Raw genomic sequence first — 20,502 nt, 5'->3', positions numbered from 1 at the left:
GTTTAGGGTTGGGGATTTAGTCCTCCTCTATAACTCAAGGCTGAGACTCATGCTAGGAAAGTTGAGATCAAGGTGGGAAGGACCCTACAGGGTGGAGAAGGCTGAGCCTTATGGAGTCTTCCACTTGTGTCATCCGTCAAACCCCACCTTCTTCAAGGTAAATGGCCACCGCTTGAAGCTATATCATGGTGAGAAGATGAAGAGCAATAAGGAGCTGGAGATCTTCCTCTTAAAGGATCCAACACAAGAAAAGGACTAAGCTCATAGATCGTCCAACTTAAGGACGTTAAACAAAAGTGCTAGGTGGGAGACAACCCACCATGGTATGATCTTCCCTTTTTATTATTTTCATCTCATTTATACTAGTGTTATTTCTCAGTTCTGCATATTCACTTCTGCTTTTATATAATAAATTTTAAAAAAAGCAACCACGCGCAAGCGTCTATGACGCGTACGTGTCACAGGTGGGTTCGCGAAAATAAAACAATGGGTAGAGAGTTGCACCGGAACTGTGCAGGAACGGTGCCTCATGCACATGCTTACCCATGCGTATGCGTGGGCAACGCATACGCATGGGGTGAAAATCAGCGTCAATGTGTGATGAGCGGATAATTTATATGCTTTTTGGCATTGTTTTTAGTATGTTTTTAGTTTGTTTTAGTTAGTTTTTATTATATTTTTATTAGTTTTTAGTTAAAATTCACTTTTCTGGACTTTACTATAAGTTTGTGTGTTTTTCTGTGATTTTAGGTATTTTTTGGCTGAAATTGAGGGACCTGAGCAAAAATCTGATTCAGAGGCTGAAAAGGACTGCAGATGCTGTTGGATTCTGACCTCCCTGCACTCGAAGTATATTTTCTGGAGCTACAGAAGCCCAATTGGCGCGCTCTCAATTGAGTTGGAAAGTAGACATCCTGGGCTTTCCAGCAATGTATAATAGTCCATACTTTGCCCGATATTTGATGGCCCAAACCGGCGTTCCAAATCAGCTCAAAACTGCCCGGCGTTAAACGCCGGAACTGGCACAAGAATGGGAGTTAAACGCCCAAACTGGCACAAAAGCTGGCGTTTAACTCCAAGAAAAGTCTCTACACATGAAAGCTTCAATGCTCAGCCCAAGCACACACCAAGTGGGCCCGGATGTGGATTTTTATGTCATTTACTCATCTTTGTAAACCCTAAGCTACTAGTTCTCTACAAATAGGACCTTTTGCAATTGTATTTTCATCTTTGGATCTTTGATCATCTTTAGATCTTTGAATCTTTTGATCGCATTTTGGGGCTGGCCATTCGGCCATGCCTAGACCTTGTTCTTATGTATTTTCAACGGTGGAGTTTCTACACACCATAGATTAAGGTGTGGAGCTCTGCTGTACCTCGAGTATTAATGCAACTACTATTGTTCTTCTATTCAATTCAGCTTATTCTTGTTCTAAGATATTCATTCGTACCCATGAACATGATGAATGTGATGATTATGTGACGCTCATCATCATTCTCACTTATGAACGCGTGCCTAACAACCACTTCCGTTCTACAAGCAAACAAGGCTTGAATGTTTATCTCTTGGATTCCTTAATTAGAATCTTCGTGGTATAAGCTAGAATTGATGGCGGCATTCAAGAGAATCCGGAAGGTCTAAACCTTGTCTGTGGTATTCTGAGTAGGATTCAAGGATTGAATGACTGTGACGAGCTTCAAACTCCTGAAGGCTGGGCGTTAGTGACAGACGCAAAAGAATCACTGGATTCTATTCCAACATGATTGAGAACCGACAGATGATTAGCCGTGCTGCGACAGAGCGCGTTGAACATTTTCACTGAGAGGACGGGACTGTAGCCACTGACAACGGTGATGCCCAACATACAGCTTGCCATGGAAAGGAGTAAGAAGGATTGGATGAAGACAGTAGGAAAGTAGAGAGACAGAAGGGACAAAGCATCTCCATACGCTTATCTAAAATTCTCACCAATGAATTACATAAGTATCTCTATCTTTATTTTATGCTTTATTCATAAATCATCCATAACCATTTGAATCTGCCTGACTAAGATTTACAAGATGACCATAGCTTGCTTCATACCAACAATCTCCGTGGGATCGACCCTTACTCGCGTAAGGTTTATTACTTGGACGACCCAGTGCACTTGCTGGTTAGTTGTGCGAAGTTGTGATAAAGAGTTGAGATTACAATTGAGCGTACCATGTTGATGGCGCCATTGATGATCACAATTTCGTGCACCATGTTTTTGGCGCCGTTGCCGGGGATTGTTTGAGTTTGGACAACTAACGGTTCATCTTGTTGCTTAGCTTAGGTATTTTTCTTCAGAGTTCTTAAGAATGAATTCTAGTGTTTCAAGGTGATGTTCTTATCATCACCAAAGCTGATTGATTCTCATCAATTTAGCTCTTGGATGCAATGTCCTGTTGAAGCTTGGCTAGCCATGTCTAATTTCTTTAGACTAAAGCTTTAGACTAACATTGCATGATTCCTGGAATTCTCATTAAGAATTTTGATATCCTTATTTTCTTTCAATTTTCGGAAAAAAAAATCCAAAAAAAAATTACAAAATCATAAAAAACCAAAAATATTTTATGTTTCTTGTTGAGTCTAGTGTCTCATTTTAAGTTTGGTGTCAATTGCATGTTTCTATTCTTCTTGTATTTTTTCGAATTCATTCATGTGTCTTAATTGATCTTCAAGTTGTTCTTGATGATTTCCTTGTTCTGATCTTTAAATTCTCTTGTCTTGAGTGTTTTGTTGTTTCTCATATGCATTCTCATTTTGTTAGTGTCAATAGTATACAAACTTCTAAGTTTGGTGTCTTGCATGCATTGTTTATTTGATCTTAGTTTCAATTTGATTATTCCTCATTATTAAAAATCCAAAAACTTTTTATTTGTGTCTTTTCAAGTCAATAATACAGAGAGTTGAAGATTCAAAACATACAGCAGAGGAATTACACAGAAAAAGTTGGGCGTTCAAAACGCCCAGTGAAGAAGGAAAACTGGCGTTTAAACGCCAGCCAGGGTACCTGGCTGGGCGTTTAACGCCCAAAAGGGTAGCATTTTGGGCGTTAAACGCCAGAATGGATACCATTCTGGGCGTTTAACGCCAGGATGGCACAAGAGGGAAGATTTTGTTTTCAATTCAAATTTTTTTCAAGTTTTCAAAATCAAATCTTTTTCATATCATATCTTTTTAATCATATGTTTTCAAAATCAATTTCTTTCCATTTTCAAAAATACTTGCTAACAGTTAATGATTTGATTCAACATCTCAGAGTATGTTGCCTTTTCTGTTGAGAAAGGTTTAATGTCTGAATCATATCTTTCTTGTTAAGCAGGTTATTAATTTTTAAAATCAAATCTTTTTAAGTTGTTTTTCAATCATCTCTTTTCAATCATCTCTTTTTAAAACCATAACTTTTAAATCATATCTTTTTAATCACATCTTTTTCAAAATAGTTTTCAATCATATCTTTTTAATTTCTAATTTCACTTAGTTTTCGAAAATCAATTAGTATTTTTCAAAATGTTTTTTAAAATCTTTTTAATTTATTTTTGAAAATTTCTTCCCCTCTTCTAACATCCTTCTATTTATGGACTAACACTCCTCCTCAATGCACAATTCGAACTCAATCTTTCTTGATAAGTTCGAATTCTTCTACCTCTTCCTTCTATTTTTCTTTTCCTCTGACACCTCAAGGAATCTCTATAATGTGACATAGAGGATTCCATATTTTCTTGTTCTCTTCTCTTTCATATGAGCAGGAGCAAAGACAAAAGCATTCTTGTTGAGGCTGACCCTGAACCTGAAAGGACCTTGAAGCAAAAGCTAAGAGAAGCTAAGGCACAACTCTCTGTAGAGGACCTAACAGAAATCTTCAAACAAGAAGAACCCATGGCAGCCGAAAACAACAATAATGCCAACAATGCAAGGAAGGTGCTTGGTTACTTTACTGCACCTACTCCCGACTTCTATGGGAGAAGCATCTCTATCCCTGCTATTGGAGCAAACAACTTTGAGCTTAAGCCTCAATTAGTTTCTCTAATGCAACAGAATTGCAAGTTCCATGGACTTCCATTGGAAGATCCTCATCAGTTTTTAGCTGAGTTCTTGCAAATCTGTGACACTGTCAAGACTAATGGGGTTAACCCTGAGGTCTACAGACTTATGCTATTCCCTTTTGCTGTAAGAGATAGAGCTAGGATATGGTTGGACTCATAACCTAAAGAAAGCCTAAACTCTTGGGAAAAGCTAGTCAATGCCTTCTTGGCAAAGTTCTTTCCACCTTAAAAATTGAGTAAGCTTAGAGTGGAAGTCCAAACCTTCAGACGGAAGGAAGGTGAATCCCTCTATGAAGCTTGGGAAAGATACAAACAATTGATCAGAAAGTGTCCTTCTGATATGCTTTCTGAATGGAGCATCATAGGTATCTTCTATGATGGTCTGTCTGAACTGTCCAAAAATGTCATTGGACAGCTCTGCTGGAGGATCTCTTCATCTGAAGAAGATGCCTACAGAAGCTCAAGAATTCATTGAAATGGTTGCAAATAACCAATTCATGTACACTTCTGAAAGGAATCCTGTGAACAATGGGACGAATCAGAAGAAAGGAGTTCTTGAGATTGATACTCTGAATGCCATATTGGCTCAGAATAAAATATTGACTCAGCAAGTCAATATGATCTCTCAAAGTCTGTCTGGAATGCAAGCTGCACCAGGCAGTACTAAGGATGCTTCCTCTGAAGAAGAAGCTTATGATCCTGAGAACCCATCAATGGAAGAGGTGAACTACATGGGAGAACCCTATGGAAACACCTATAATCCTTCATGGAGAAATCATCCAAATCTCTCAAAGAAGGATCAACAGAGACCTCAACAAGGTTTCAACAACAATAATGGTGGAAGAAACAGGTTTAGCAATGGCAAGCCTTTTCCATCATCTTCTCAGCAACAGACAGAGAATTCTAAGCAGAGCCACTCTGACTTAGCAACCATGGTCTCTGATTTGATCAAAACCACTCAAAGTTTCATGACTGAAACAAGGTCCTCCATTAGGAATTTGGAGGCACAAGTGGGACAGCTGAGCAAGAAAATTACTGAACTCCCTCCTAGTACTCTTCCAAGAAATACAGAAGAGAATCCAAAAGGAGAATGCAAGGCCATTAACATGACCCACATGACCGAACTTGGAGAGGAGGAAGAGGCAGTGATCGCCACTGAGGAAGACCTCAATGGACGTCCACTGGCCTCCAATGAGTTCCCTAATGAGGAACCATGGGAATCTGAGGCTCATAATGAGACGATAGAGATTCCATTGGATTTACTTCTGCCATTCATGAGTTCTGATGAGTATTCTTCCTCTGAAGAAGATAAAGATGTCACTGAAGAGCAAGTTGCCAAGTACCTTGGAGCAATCATGAAGCTAAATGACAAGTTATTTGGTAATGAGACTTGGGAGGATGAACCCCCTTTGCTCACCAAAGAACTAAATGACTTGTCTAGGCAGAAATTACCTCAAAAGAGACAGGACCCTGGGAAGTTCTCAATACCTTGTACCATAGGCACCATGACCTTTAAGAAGGCTCTGTGTGACTTAGGGTCAAGTATAAACCTCATGCCTCTCTCTGTAATGGAGGAGCTAGGGATCTTTGAGGTACAAGCTGCAAGAATCTCACTAGAGATGACAGATAATTCAAGAAAACAAGCTTATGGACTTGTAGAGGATGTTTTGGTGAAGGTTGAAGACCATTACATCCCTGCTGATTTCATAGTCCTAGAGACTGGAAAGTGCATGGATGAATCCATCATCCTTGGCAGACCCTTCCTAGCCACAGCAAAGGCTGTGATTGATGTTGACAGAGGAGAATTGATCATTCAAGTGAATGAAGAATCCTTTGTGTTTAAGGCTCAGGGATATCCCTCTGTTACCATGGAGAGGAAGCATGAAAAGCTTCTCTCAAAACAGAGTCAAACAGAGCCCCCACAGTCAAACTCTAAGTTTGGTGTTAGGAGGCCACAACCAACTTCTAAGTTTGGTGTTGAACCCCCATATTCAAACTCTAAGTTTGGTGTTAGGAGGTTCCAACATTGCTCTGAGTATCTGTGAGGTTCCATGAGAGCCCACTGTCAAGCTACTGACATTAAAGAAGTGCTTGTTGGGAGGCAACCCAATGTTATATTTATCTATTTTCCTTTGTTATTTTATGTTTTCTGTAGGTTGATGATCATGGAAAGTCACAAAATCAATTGAAAAAGCAAAAACAGAATGAAAAATAGAAAGAAAAACAGCACACCCTGGAGAAAAATCTTGCTGGCGTTTAAACGCCAGTAAGGGCAGCAAATGGGCGTTTAACGCCCAGTCTGGCACCATTCTGGGCATTTAACGCCAGAAAGAGGCACCAGACTGGTGTTAAATGCCAGGAAAGGGCAAGAAGCTGGCGTTAAACGCCAGAAATGGGCACCAGCTCAGTGTTTAACGCCAGAATTGGCATAAAGAGCATTTTTGCTCGCCACTTGGTGCAGGGATGAATTTTCCTTGACACCTCAGGATCTGTGGACCCCACAGGATCCCCACTTACCCCACCACTCTCTCTCTCTTCTTCACCCATTCACCAATTACCTCAACACCTCTTCCCCAAAAATCCCTCACCTATCAAATCCCACTATTCTCTTCATCACTCACATCCATCCTTCATAAAACCCCACCTACCTCACCATTCAAATTCAAACCACTTTCCCTCCCAAACCCACCCATACATGACCGAACCCTACCGCTCTCTCCACCCCTATATAAACCTATATTCACTCCTTCATTTTCACACAACCTAAACACTACTTCTCCCCCTTGGCCGAACCACAAAGCCTCCTCCATCTCCTCCATTTCTTCTTCTTCTAATCTCTTCTTTCTTCTTTTGCTCGAGGACGAGCAACCCTTCTAAGTTTGGTGTGGTAAAAGCATTGCTTTTTGTTTTTCCATAACCATTTATGGCACCTAAGGCCGGAGAAACCTCTAGAAAAAGGAAAGGGAAGGCAAAAGCTTCCACCTCCGAGTCATGGAAGATGGAGATATTCATCTCAAGGGTGCATCAAGACCACTTCTATGAAGTTGTAGCCATGAAGAAGGTGATCCCTGAGGTCCCTTTCAAACTCAAAAAGAGTAAATATCCGGAGATCCGACATGAGATCCGAAGAAGAGGTTGGGAAGTTCTTACCAACCCCATTCAACAAGTCGGAATCTTAATGGTTCAAGAGTTCTATGCCAATGCATGGATCACGAAGAACCATGATCAAAGTGTGAACCCGGACCCAAATAATTGACATAGAGGGAGACATCCTCATTGATGAGGACAAGCCCATCACTAAGAAAAGGATGGAGCAAACAAGAGATCCCATTCATCATGAAATCCCTGACATACCTCAAGGGATGCACTTTCTTCCACAAAACTATTGGGAGCAAATCAACACCTCCCTAGGAGAATTGAGTTCCAACATGGGACAACTAAGGGTGGAGCACCAAGAACATTCCATCCTCCTCCATGAAATTAGAGAAGATCAAAGAATCATGAGAGAGGAGCAACAAAGGCAAGGAAGAGACATTGATGAGCTCAAGTACTCCATAAGATCTTCAAGAGGAACAACTAGCCGCCATTACTAAGGTAGACCCGTTCTTTAATTTCCTTGTTCTTTATTTTCCTGTTTTTCGAATTTTCATGCTTATGTTTATCTATGTCTGTGTCTTATGATCATTAGTGTCTTAGTGTCTATGCCTTAAAGTTATGAATGTCCTATGAATCCATCACCTTTCTTAAATAAACAATGTTCTTAATTGAAAAAGAGAAGAATTGCATGAATTTCAGATTTTATAACAGATTAATTATTTTGATGTGGAGGCAACACATTTGTTTTCTGAATGTATGCTTAAATAGTGCATATGTCTTTTGAATTTGTGGTTCATGATTGGTTGGCTCTTGAAAGAATGATGAAAAAGGAGACATGTTACTGAGGATCTGAAAAATCATAAAAATGATTCTTGAAGCAAGAAAAAGCAGTGAATACAAAAAAAAACGAAAAAAAAAGAGAAAGAAAGAAATAAAGAAATAAAGTTGTGATCCAAGGCAAAAAGAGTGTGCTTAAGAACCCTGGACACCTCTAATGGGGACTCTAGCAAAGCTGAGTCACAATCTGAAAAGGTTCACCCAGTTATATGTCTGTGGTATGTATGTATCCGGTGGTAATACTGGAAGACAGAGTGCTTTGGGCCACGGCCAAGACTCGTAAAGTAGCTGTGTGATGAGCGGATATTTTGTACGCTTTTTGGGGGTAATTTCATGTAGATTTTAGCATGTTTCAGTTAGTTTTTAGTAAAATAATATTAGTTTTTAGGCAAAAATCATATTTCTGGACTTTACTATGAGTTTGTGTGTTTTTCTGTGATTTCAGGTATTTTCTGGCTGAAATTGAGGGAGCTGAGCAAAAATCTGACTTAGGCTGAAAAAGGACTGCTGATGCTGTTGGATCCTGACCTCCCTGCACTCGAAATGGATTTTCTGGAGCTACAGGAGTCCAATTGGCGCGTTCTCAACGGCGTTGGAAAGTAGACATCCAGGGCTTTCCAGTAATATATAATAGTCCATATTTTGCGCAAGGATAGACGACGTAACTTGGCGTTAAACGCCAAGTTCATGCTGCTGTCTGGAGTTAAACGCCAGAAAAACGTCATGATCCGGAGTTGAACGCCCAAAACACGTCATAACCTGGAGTTTAACGCCAAGAAAGGCCTCTACTCGTGGATAGCTTTAGTCTCAGCCCCAGCACACACCAAGTGGGCCCCAGAAGTGGATTTCTGCACCAATTATCTTTGTTTACTCATTTTCTGTAAACCTAGGTTACTAGTTTACTATTTAAACAACTTTTAGAGACTTATCTTGTACCTCATGACATTTTCAGATCTGAATTACATACTTTGTGACGGCATGAGTCTCTAAACTCCATTGTTGGGGGTGAGGAGCTCTGCAGCGTCTCGATGAATTAATGCAATTGTTTCTATTTCACTCAAACATGTGTATGGTCCGATCTAAGATGTTTATTCGCGCTTAATTGTGAAAGAGGTGATGATTCGTGACACTCATCATCTCTCTCAATCTATGAACGTGTGTCTGACAAACACCTCCGCTCTACATCAGACTGAATGAACTTCTCTTAGATTCCCCAACAGAATCTTCGCGGTATAAGCCGGATTGATGGCGGCATTCATGAGAATCCGGAAAGTCTAAACCTTGTATGTGGTATTCCGAGTAGGATTCTGGGATTGAATGACTGTGACGAGCTTCAAACTCCTAAAGGCTGGGCGTTAGTGACAGACGCAAAAGAATCAATGGATTCTATTCCAACCTGATTGAGAACCGACAGATGATTAGCCGTGCTGTGACAGAACATAGGAACGTTTTCACTGAGAGGATGGGAAGTAGCCACTGACAATGGTGATGCGCTACAGGCAGCTTGCCGTAGACGTACTTTACAAACAATTGAGTTAAATATTACATTGCAGGAATTCAGAGGACAAAGCATCTCCAAAACTCCAACATATTCCCCATTACTGCACAACAAGTAACGCTATTATTCTCTATTATTTTAACTTACAATTTTAAATACTTTGACTTCTTACAATTAAATCCAAATCACCTTATTGACCTCCTGACTAAGATCAATAAAATAAATATTGATTGCTTCAAACCAATAATCTCCGTGGGATCGACCCTTACTCACGTAAGGTATTACTTGGACGACCCAGTGCACTTGCTGGTTAGTTGTGCGAATCACAAATTCGTGCACCAAGTTTTTGGCGCCGTTGCCGGGGATTATTGAGTTTGAACAATTGAAGGCTTATCTTATTTCTTAGATTAGGAATAGTTCCTTTTTGTTGTTATAGAGTCATCAAATTCTGATAGGATAGTTTATTTTCAAAAAAAAAAATTTCTTTTCAAAAATTATTTTTCTTAATTAATTGTTAATTTTTCGTGAGTTTAGTGTCTTATTCTAAGTTTGGTGTTAATTGCGTATTTGATATTTTTCTTTAAATTTTCGAACTTGTGTTCTTTGTTCTTCATTGATCTTCAAGTTGTTCTTGGTTATTTTTCTTGTTTGATCTTGAGTTTTTCTTGTTTTGTGTCTTTTCTTGTTTTTCTTGTGCTTTTTCAAAACATTAACTTTCAAAAATTATACTTTTATCCACAAAAATAATACATCTTTAAAATACATTACATTTTTAACTCAGTTGGTTATAGCGTTGGCTTATATTCTTGGCAATTGGGCACCAGTTCTTTTGAAAATCTTTTTCAAAAATAATTTTCTTGATTTAATCTGTGCCAAACTTTAAGTTTGGTGTTTTCTTGTTAATTTTGATATAATTTTCGAAAATTTGTCTTGGTTTTCTAAAAATTTTAAGTTTGGTGTTCTTTCTTTTGTTCTTGGTGTTCTTGTGAATCTTCAAGGTGTTCTTGAGTCTTTCTTGTGTCTTGATCTTAAAATTTTTAAGTTTGGTGTTCCTTGGTGTTTTCCCTCCAAAAATTTTCGAAAACAAGGAGCACTAGATCTAAAAATTTTAAGTCTTGTGTCTTTTGTGTGTTTTTCTCTTTCATCATAAAATTCAAAATTCAAAAAATTTTCTATTTTCCAATTAATTTTGAACTATTTTTTTTTCGAAATTTTTTTAAAATTCATATTTCAATTTCAAATTATTTTTAAATTGCTTTTGTTTCGTTTTTATTTTATTTTATACAAATTTATTTTTTTTAGACAATAGCAACATACATACCATCTCTTTTATTCCATTATGGAATTAAAGGGGAATGAACAGTCCAAGAGGACTCTGGGGTCATATGCTAACCCCACTACTGCTTCATATGGGAGTAGTATTTGTATACCCTCCATTGGAGTTAGTAGCTTTGAGCTGAATCCTCAGCTCATTATCATGGTGCAGCAAAACTGCCAGTATTCTGGTCTTCCACATGAAGAACCTACAGAGTTTCTGGCACAATTTCTGCAAATTGCTGATACAGTACATGATAAGGAAGTAGATCAGGATGTCTACAGATTATTACTGTTTCCATTTGCTGTAAAAGATCAAGCTAAGAGGTGGTTAAATAACCAGCCTAAGAACAGCATAAAAACATGGAAACAGCTGTCAGAAAAATTCCTGAATCACTATTTCCCTCCAAAACGGATGACACAGCTAAGGCTAAGCATCCAAGGCTTCAAACAAGGAGATAATGAATCCCTCTATGATGCCTGGGAGAGATACAGAGAGATGCTAAGAAAATGCCCCTCTGAAATGTTTTCAGAATGGGTGCAATTAGACATCTTCTACTATGGGCTTACAGAAAAAGCTCAGATTTCTCTAGACCACTCAGCTGGTGGATCTATACATATGAGAAAAACAATTGAAGAAGCTCAAGAGCTCATAGATACAGTTGCCAGAAATCAGCATCTGTACCTAAGCAGTGAATCTTCCATGAAAGAAGAAGCTAAAACAGTGACTGCAGAACTCAGTCCGGTGGATCAAGCTAATGAAATTAATCAACAATTGGACTTTCTAACTCAACAGCTAGCCGAATTCAAGGAAATATTACAGGAAACAAGAATGGCTAACAGGAATATGGAAGTGCAATTGAAGCAGACAGAAAAGCAACTGTCAAAACAAATAGCAGAGGAATGCCAAGCAGTTCAATTAAGAAGTGGGAAAACATTAAATAACTCACTTCAAAGCAACAGGAAGCTAAGAAATGAACAGATGGCCAATCAAAATCCCTCTGAGGACAATCAGAGCCCAGAGAGGAATAATGCTGGCGCTGAACGCCCAGCCCATGCTCATTCCTGGCGTTCAACGCCAGAAACAAGCATGGATCTGGCGTTGAACGCCCAAAGGGAACATGGTTCTGGCGTTCAAACGCCAGTAACAAGCAAGGAGGTGGCGTTTAACGCCACCCCAGCTTCCACCCCTGGTATTCAAATGCCAGTGGGGGATCAGTCACATACAAGTGATGATAACAACCCTTCTAAAAAGGCTTCCCAACCCACTTCCGTAGGTGATAAACCTGCAGCAACTAAGGTTGAGGAATACAAAGCCAAAATGCCTTATCCTCAAAAACTCCGCCAAGCGGAACAGGATAAGCAATTTGCCCGCTTCGCAGACTATCTCAGGACTCTTGAAATAAAGATTCCGTTTGCAGAAGCACTTGAGCAAATACCCTCTTATGCTAAGTTCATGAAAGAGATCTTAAGTCATAAGAAGGATTGGAGGGAAACTGAAAAAGTTTACCTCACTGAAGAATGCAGTGCAGTCATTCTGAAAAGCTTACCTGAGAAGCTTAAAGATCCTGGGAGCTTTATGATACCATGCACATTAGAAGGTGTTTGTACCAAGCAAGCTTTATGTGATCTTGGGGCAAGTATCAACCTAATACATGCATCTACTATCAGAAAGCTTGGTTTAGCTGAAGAAATCAAGCCAACCAGGATATGTCTTCAACTTGCTGATGGCTCAATTAAATACCCATCAGGAGTGATTGAAGACATGATTGTCAAGGTTGGGCCATTTGCCTTTCCTACTGACTTTGTAGTGCTGGAAATGGAGGAGCACAAGAGTGCAACTCTCATTCTAGGAAGACCTTTCCTAGCAACTGGCCGAACCCTCATTGATGTCCAAAAAGGGGAAGTAACCTTGAGAGTCAATGAGGAGGAGTTCAAGTTGAATGTTGTTAAAGCCATGCAACATCCAGACACCCCAAATGACTGCATGAGTGTTGATATTATTGACTCTCTGGTAAGAGAGGTCAATATGGCTGAGAGTCTCGAATCAGAGCTAGAGGACATCTTTAAAGATGTTCAGCCTGATCTGGAGGAATCAGAGAGAATAATAGAACCTCTGAAAATCCCTCAAGAAGAGGAGAAACCTCCAAAACCCGAACTCAAACCATTACCACCATCCCTGAAATATGCATTTCTGGGAGAAGGTGAAACCTTTCCTGTAATTATAAGCTCTACCTTAGAGCCACAGGAAGAGGAAGCACTAATTCAAGTGCTAAGGACGCACAAGACAGCTCTTGGGTGGTCCATTAGTGATCTTAAGGGCATTAGCCCAGCCAGATGCATGCACAAAATCTTGCTTGAGGATGACGCCAAGCCAGTGGTTCAACCACAAAGGCGGCTGAATCCAGCTATGAAAGAAGTGGTGCAGAAAGAGGTCACTAAATTACTAGAGGCTGGGATTATTTACCCTATTTCTGACAGCCCCTGGGTAAGCCCTGTCCAAGTTATCCCTAAGAAAGGAGGCATGACAGTGGTTCATAATGAAAAAAATGAATTGGTTCCTACAAGGACAGTTACAGGGTGGCGTATGTGCATTGATTATAGAAGGCTCAATACAGCCACCAGAAAGGATCATTTTCCTTTACCATTCATAGACCAGATGCTAGAAAGACTAGCAGGTCATGAATACTACTGCTTCCTAGATGGATATTCAGGTTATAATCAAATTGCAGTAGATCCCCAGGATCAAGAGAAAACGGCATTCACATGTCCATCTGGAGTATTTGCTTACAGAAGGATGCCATTTGGCCTGTGCAATGCACCTGCAACCTTTCAGAGGTGCATGCTCTCAATTTTCTCTGATATGGTGGAAAAATTCCTGGAAGTCTTCATGGATGACGTCTCAGTATTTGGAGACTCATTCAGCTCCTGCCTTAACCATTTAGCACTTGTTCTGAAAAGATGCCAAGAGACTAACCTGGTTTTAAACTGGGAAAAATGTCACTTTATGGTGACCGAAGGAATTGTCCTTGGGCACAAAATTTCGAACAAGGGAATAGAGGTGGATCAAGCTAAGGTAGAAGTAATTGAAAAATTACCACCACCTGCTAATGTCAAGGCAATCAGAAGCTTTCTGGGGCATGCAGGATTCTATAGGAGGTTCATAAAGGATTTTTCAAAAATCGCCAAACCTCTGAGCAACCTGCTAGCTGCTGACACGCCATTTATCTTTGATAAAGAGTGTCTGCAGGCATTTGAGACTCTGAAAGCTAAATTGGTTACTGCACCAATCATCTCTGCACCAGACTGGACATTACCATTTGAATTGATGTGTGATGCCAGTGACCATGCAATTAGTGCAGTGTTGGGACAAAGGCATGACAAGCTTCTGCACATCATTCACTATGCCAGCCGTGTTCTAAATGATGCACAGAAGAATTACACAACCACAGAAAAAGAGCTACTAGCCGTGGTTTACGCCATTGACAAATTCAGATTCTATTTAGTAGGATCAAAAGTGATTGTGTACACTGATCATGCTGCTCTTAAATATCTACTCACAAAGCAGGATTCAAAACCCAGACTCATCAGATGGGTGTTGCTTCTGCAAGAGTTTGATATAGAAATAAGAGACAGAAAAGGGACAGAGAATCAAGTGGCAGATCACCTGTCCCGAATAGAACCAGTAAAAGGGACGTCCCTCCCTCTCACTGAGATCTCTGAAACCTTTCCGGATGAGCACCTGTTTGCCATCCAGGAAGTGCCATGGTTCGTAGATATTGCAAACTACAAGGCAGTAAGATTCATACCCAAAGAGTACAGTAGGGTGCAATCAAAGAAATTAATCACAGATGCAAAGTACTATCTTTGGGATGAACCATATCTCTTTAAGAGATGTGCAGACGGAGTAATCCGTAGATGTGTGTCTAAAGAAGAAGCACAGAAGATCCTTTGGCATTGCCATGGATCACAGTATGGAAGACATTTTGGAAGTGAACGAACAGCCACAAGGGTCCTCCAAAGTGGCTTCTACTGGCCTACTCTCTACAAAGATTCCCGAGCGTTTGTGCTTAATTGTGACAGTTGCCAAAGATCAGGCAACCTACCTCACAGTTATGCCATGCCTCAACAAGGAATCCTGGAGATTGAGTTGTTTGATGTATGGGGCATTGACTTCATGGGACCTTTCCCACCATCATACTCAAACACTTATATTCTGGTGGCAGTGGATTATGTATCCAAATGGGTGGAGGCTATTGCAACACCCACTAATGACACTAAAACAGTGTTAAAATTCCTCCAGAAACATATTTTTAGCAGATTTGGTATCCCTAGAGTGTTAATCAGTGATGGGGGCACTCATTTCTGTAATAAACAGCTTTACTCTGCTCTGGTACGTTATGGAGTTAACCACAGGGTAGCTACTCCATATCATCCACAAACTAATGGGCAAGCTGAAGTCTCAAATAGAGAACTTAAAAGAATCCTGGAACGGACTGTAATTAACCGTAGAAAGGATTGGGCAAGAAGCTTGGATGATGCTCTGTGGGCATACAGAACAGCATTCAAAACCCCCATAGGGACCTCTCCATACCAGCTTGTGTATGGAAAGGCGTGTCACTTGCCAGTGGAACTGGAACACAAGGCCTACTGGGCAACCAGATTCCTGAACCTTGATGCCAAGTTAGCTGGAGAAAGATGATTGCTCCAGTTAAATGAGCTAGAGGAATTTAGACTCAATGCTTTCGAGAATGCAAAAATTTACAAAGAGAAAGCAAAAAGATGGCATGATAAGAAATTATCATCCAGAGTCTTTGAGCCAGGACAGAAGGTTCTGTTATTTAATTCAAGGCTCAAATTATTCCCTGGGAAATTAAAATCCCGGTGGAGAGGTCCATATGTAATCACAAGCGTATCACCATATGGATACATAGAACTTCAGGATAGTGACTCTAACAAAAAGTTCATTGTTAATGGACAAAGAGTTAAACACTATCTTGAAGGTAATTTCGAGCAAGAATGCTCAAGACTGAGACTTAATTGAAGATCAGTGATAGTCCAGCTAATGACATTAAAGAAGCGCTTGCTGGGAGGCAACCCAGCCATTTACAAAGTTTATTAAATAAATTTTCTTTTCTTTACAGGTTTAAGTCCAAGTATCTTCAAGGGTGAAATAGCAATTGGTTGAAGTCACAGAGTTACAGGGAAATTTGGAAGCTCACTGGCGTGAAAAAGCCAGTAAGAAATACTTTGGGCGTTAAATGCCCAAAAGAAGCACCTTCTGGGCGTTAAACGCCAGAAAGATGCACCTTCTGGGCGTTTAATGCCAGTCTGCTAGCATTCTGGGCGTTTAGAAAAACGCCCAGTGACAAAGGACTTCCTGGCGTTCAACGCCAGAAAGAAGCACCAGATGGGCGTTGAACGCCCAGGAGAAGCAACATGTGGGCGTTAAACGCCCAAAACATGCACCATGTGGGCGTTTAACGCCAGGATGGTGGGAGAAGGTACAAATTCGTTTTTCTTTGTATTTTTTCAAAATTTTTATGTTTCAATTCATGATTTCTTGCATAAACATATTTCAAATTATCACTTTCAATTCCAAAAGTTTTTATCCTAATTTCTAAAATCCCTTTTTCAAAATATTAAATATATCTTAATCCATAAAGCCAAATGGCTTTCCAATCCAATCCATCATCTTCTCAAATTTGTTTTCAACACATCAATTATTTTTTTTAAAAAAAAATCTTTTTCAAAATTAAATTTCAAATCTATCTTTTAAATCATGATTCATATCTTTTTCTTTTAAAGTTATATCTTTTTCTAATCATATCTTTTAAAATCATATCTTCTATCTTATCTCTTTCTTATTTTTCGAAAATCTCCCACCCCCCTCCCTACATATTGTTTTCGGCGGCCTCCTCCTCCTCATCATCCACCACTTGCTCTCCTCCTTTCCCTCTTCTTTCTTCTCTCTTGCTTGAGGACAAGCAAAGCTCTAAGTTTGGTGTGTTTTATCCGTGATCACAAAAACATACCCACTCAAGATCATGGCTCCTAAAGGGAAACAACCCAACCCAAGAGGCAAGAAAGAAAGTACTCCAAAGCCACTTTGGAATCAAGGGAAGTTCTTAACTAAAGAACATTCAGACCATTACTACAAGATAATGAGTCACAGATCCGTGATCCCGGAAGTCAGATTTGATCTGAAAGAAGATGAATATCCGGAGATCCAAGAGCAAATTCGAAACAGGAATTGGGAAATTCTGGCCAATCCTGAAACGAAAGTGGGAAAGAACATGGTCCAGGAATTTTATGCTAATCTATGGCAGACAGAAAGGCAAAGAATCATTGGAGCTGCTCTCTTTGACCATAAGACTGTAGTCAGAGGAAAGATCATTCATACCAACTCTGACAGGATCAGGGAGATATTTAAGCTTCCTCAACTGAAAGATGACCCAGACTCCTTCAATAGGAGAATGATGAGGGTCAATAAAGGGCTGGACAAGGTTCTGGAGGACATATGCATCCCTGGAGCCAAGTGGACTACCAGCACGACTGGCATCCCAGTTCAACTCAAAAGGGAAGATCTGAAACCAGTAGCCAGAGGTTGGCTGATTTTGTAGGGCGTTCCATATTGCCCACCAGCAACTGTTCGAAGTCACTATTAAAGAGCATAATGATTCACTGCATCATGTTGGGAAAAGAAGTGGAAGTCCATCAGCTGATCTCCTGTGAGCTATATAAGATAGCAAACAGGAATTCTAAGGACGCCAAATTGGCTTATCCAAGCCTAATTTCTATGCTTTGCAAGGATGCTGGAGTAAAGATGGGAATAACTGAATATATCCTAATTGAAAAGCCCATTACTGGAATATCAATGGTCAGACAACAGCAACAAGATGATTCAACCAAGAGGAGAGCACAAGAAGCTCTCCCAGAACTGCCCCAATTCGAATATTGGGAACAGCTTGAGGCTTCTATTTCCAGATTGCAAGAAGCTATGGATCAAATAAAGGAAGAACAGAATAATCAAGGTAGCATGATTTGCAAACTGCTCAAGGAACAGGAGGAGCAAGGGCGTGATCTAAGGGAGCTGAAGCGCCAAAAAATTAATCCTTGAACAACACCCACAGATTAGAGGAACATCTACTCCTCAAAAACAACAGGTTGTTGAGTTCCAATTTTTCTGAGTTCCAATTTTTGCTTTAGCTTAGTGATAGTATTATTATAGAAATTCACCTTAGGAGATATTTAGTAGTAATTAGTATGTCTATTTTGATTTTATTTCCAATTAAGCTATAATTTATTTTTCTCATCATCATCAGGCATGAATAAAGTAGTAGATTTTTTTAGAATAAAGAAGTAATCTATATTTTTTCGAGTTCTTAATAATAAAATTTATAATTAATTATATGTGGTGGCAATACTTTTTGTTCTCTGAATGAATGCTTGAACAGTGCATAATATGTACTTTGAATTGATGAATATTGGCTCCTGAAAGGATGAGGAACACGAAAATATTATTGATGATCTGAAAGATCATGAAATTGATTCTTGAAGAAAAAAAAGCAGTCAAAAAAAAAAACAAGCCATGGGCACTAGCCAAGAGTAAAAAGGATCCAAGCTTTGAGCATCAATGGATAGGAGGGCCCAGGGAAATAAAATCCAGGCCTAAGCGGCTAAACAAGCTGTCCCTAACCATGTGCTTGTGTCATGAAGTCCAAGTGAAAAGCTTGAGACTGAGTGGTTAAAGTCGTGATCCAAAGCAAAAGAGTGTGCTTAAGAGCTCTGGACACCACTGACTGGGGACTCTAGCAAAGCTGAGTCATAATCTGAAAAGGTTCACCCAGTTATGTGTCTGTGGCATTTATGTATCCGGTGGTAATACTGGAAGACAAAGTGCTTAGGGCCACGGCCAAGACTCATAAAATAACTGTGTTCAAGAATCACATACTACACTAGGAGAGTCAATAATACTATCTGAATTCTGAGTTCCTAAGGATGCCAATCATTCTGAAAATTTAAAGATACAGGGAGATGCCAAAACTGTTCAGAGACAAAAGCTACAAGCCCCGTTCATCTAATAAGAATCTGAGCTTCATTTAAAACTCGAGAATTTATTACTTCTTTATTTCTGTTAAAACCTATTTATTTATCTAGTTCTTGAGGACAAGCAACAGTTTAAGTTGGTGTTGTGATGAGCGGATATTTTGTACGCTTTTTGGGGGTAATTTCATGTAGATTTTAGCATGTTTCAGTTAGTTTTTAGTAAAATAATATTAGTTTTTAGGCAAAAATCATATTTCTGGACTTACTATGAATTTGTGTGTTTTTCTGTGATTTCAGGTATTTTCTGGCTGAAATTGAGGGAGCTGAGCAAAAATCTGACTTAGGCTGAAAAAGGACTGCTGATGCTGTTGGATCCTGACCTCCCTGCACTCGAAATGGATTTTCTGGAGCTACAGGAGTCCAATTGGCGCGCTCTCAACGGCGTTGGAAAGTAGACATCCAGGGCTTTCCAGCAATATATAATAGTCTATATTTTGCGCAAGGATAGACGACGTAACTTGGCGTTAAACGCCAAGTTCATGCTGCTGTCTGGAGTTAAACGCCAGAAAAACGTCATGATCCGGAGTTGAACGCCCAAAACACGTCATAACCTGGAGTTTAACGCCAAGAAAGGCCTCTACTCGTGGATAGCTTTAGTCTCAGCCCCAGCACACACCAAGTGGGCCCCAGAAGTGGATTTCTGCACCAATTATCTTTGTTTACTCATTTTCTGTAAACCTAGGTTACTAGTTTACTATTTAAACAACTTTTAGAGACTTATCTTGTACCTCATGACATTTTCAGATCTGAATTACATACTTTGTGATGGCATGAGTCTCTAAACTCCATTGTTGGGGTGAGGAGCTCTGCAGCGTCTCGATGAATTAATGCAATTGTTTCTATTTCATCAAACATGTGTATGGTCCATCTAAGATGTTTATTCGCGCTTAATTGTGAAAGAGGTGATGATTCGTGACACTCATCACTCTCTCAATCTATGACGTGTGCTGACAAACACCTCCGCTCTACATCAGACTGAATGAACTTCTCTTAGATTCCCCAACAGAATCTTCGCGGTATAAGCCGGATTGATGCGGCATTCATGAGAATCCGGAAAGTCTAAACCTTGTATGTGGTATTCCGAGTAGGATTCTGGGATTGAAGACTGTGATGAGCTTCAAACTCCTGAGGCTGGGCGTTAGTGACAGACGCAAAAGAATCAATGGATTCTATTCCAACCTGATTGAGAACCGACAGATGATTAGCCGTGCTGTGACAGAGCATAGGAACGTTTTCACTGAGAGGATGGGAAGTAGCCACTGACAATGGTGACCCCTACATGCAGCTTGCCGTAGACGTGCTTTACAACAATTGAGTTAAAATTACATGCAGAATTCAAGGACAAAGCATCTCCAAAACTCCAACATATTCCCATTACTGCACAACAAGTAACGCTATTTCTTTTATTTTAACTTACAATTTTAAATCTTTGACTTCTTACATTAAATCCAATACTTATTGACTCCTGACTAAGATATAAATAAATATTGATTGCTTCAAACCAATAATCTCCGTGGGATCGACCCTTACTCACGTAAGGTATTACTTGGACGACCCAGTGCACTTGCTGTTATTGT

The 20,502-nt window shown here is 39.8% G+C and overlaps 1 non-coding gene across 1 annotated transcript; it reads right to left on the bottom strand.

Moving 5' to 3' along the window:
- Nucleotides 1-4,309: 4,309 nt before the first annotated feature.
- LOC112798412 (small nucleolar RNA R71) lies at nt 4,310-4,417 on the bottom strand. Its single transcript, XR_003200024.1, has one exon. It is a non-coding gene; the product is annotated as a small nucleolar RNA R71 (small nucleolar RNA).
- Nucleotides 4,418-20,502: the final 16,085 nt, after the last annotated feature.

This window comes from Arachis hypogaea, chromosome 4, assembly GCF_003086295.3.
Source record: "Arachis hypogaea cultivar Tifrunner chromosome 4, arahy.Tifrunner.gnm2.J5K5, whole genome shotgun sequence".
NCBI classification, from domain to species: Eukaryota; Viridiplantae; Streptophyta; class Magnoliopsida; order Fabales; family Fabaceae; genus Arachis; species Arachis hypogaea.
The sequence above is the reverse complement of the archived record's forward strand: the minus strand, read 5'-3'. Positions and strand labels throughout refer to the sequence as shown.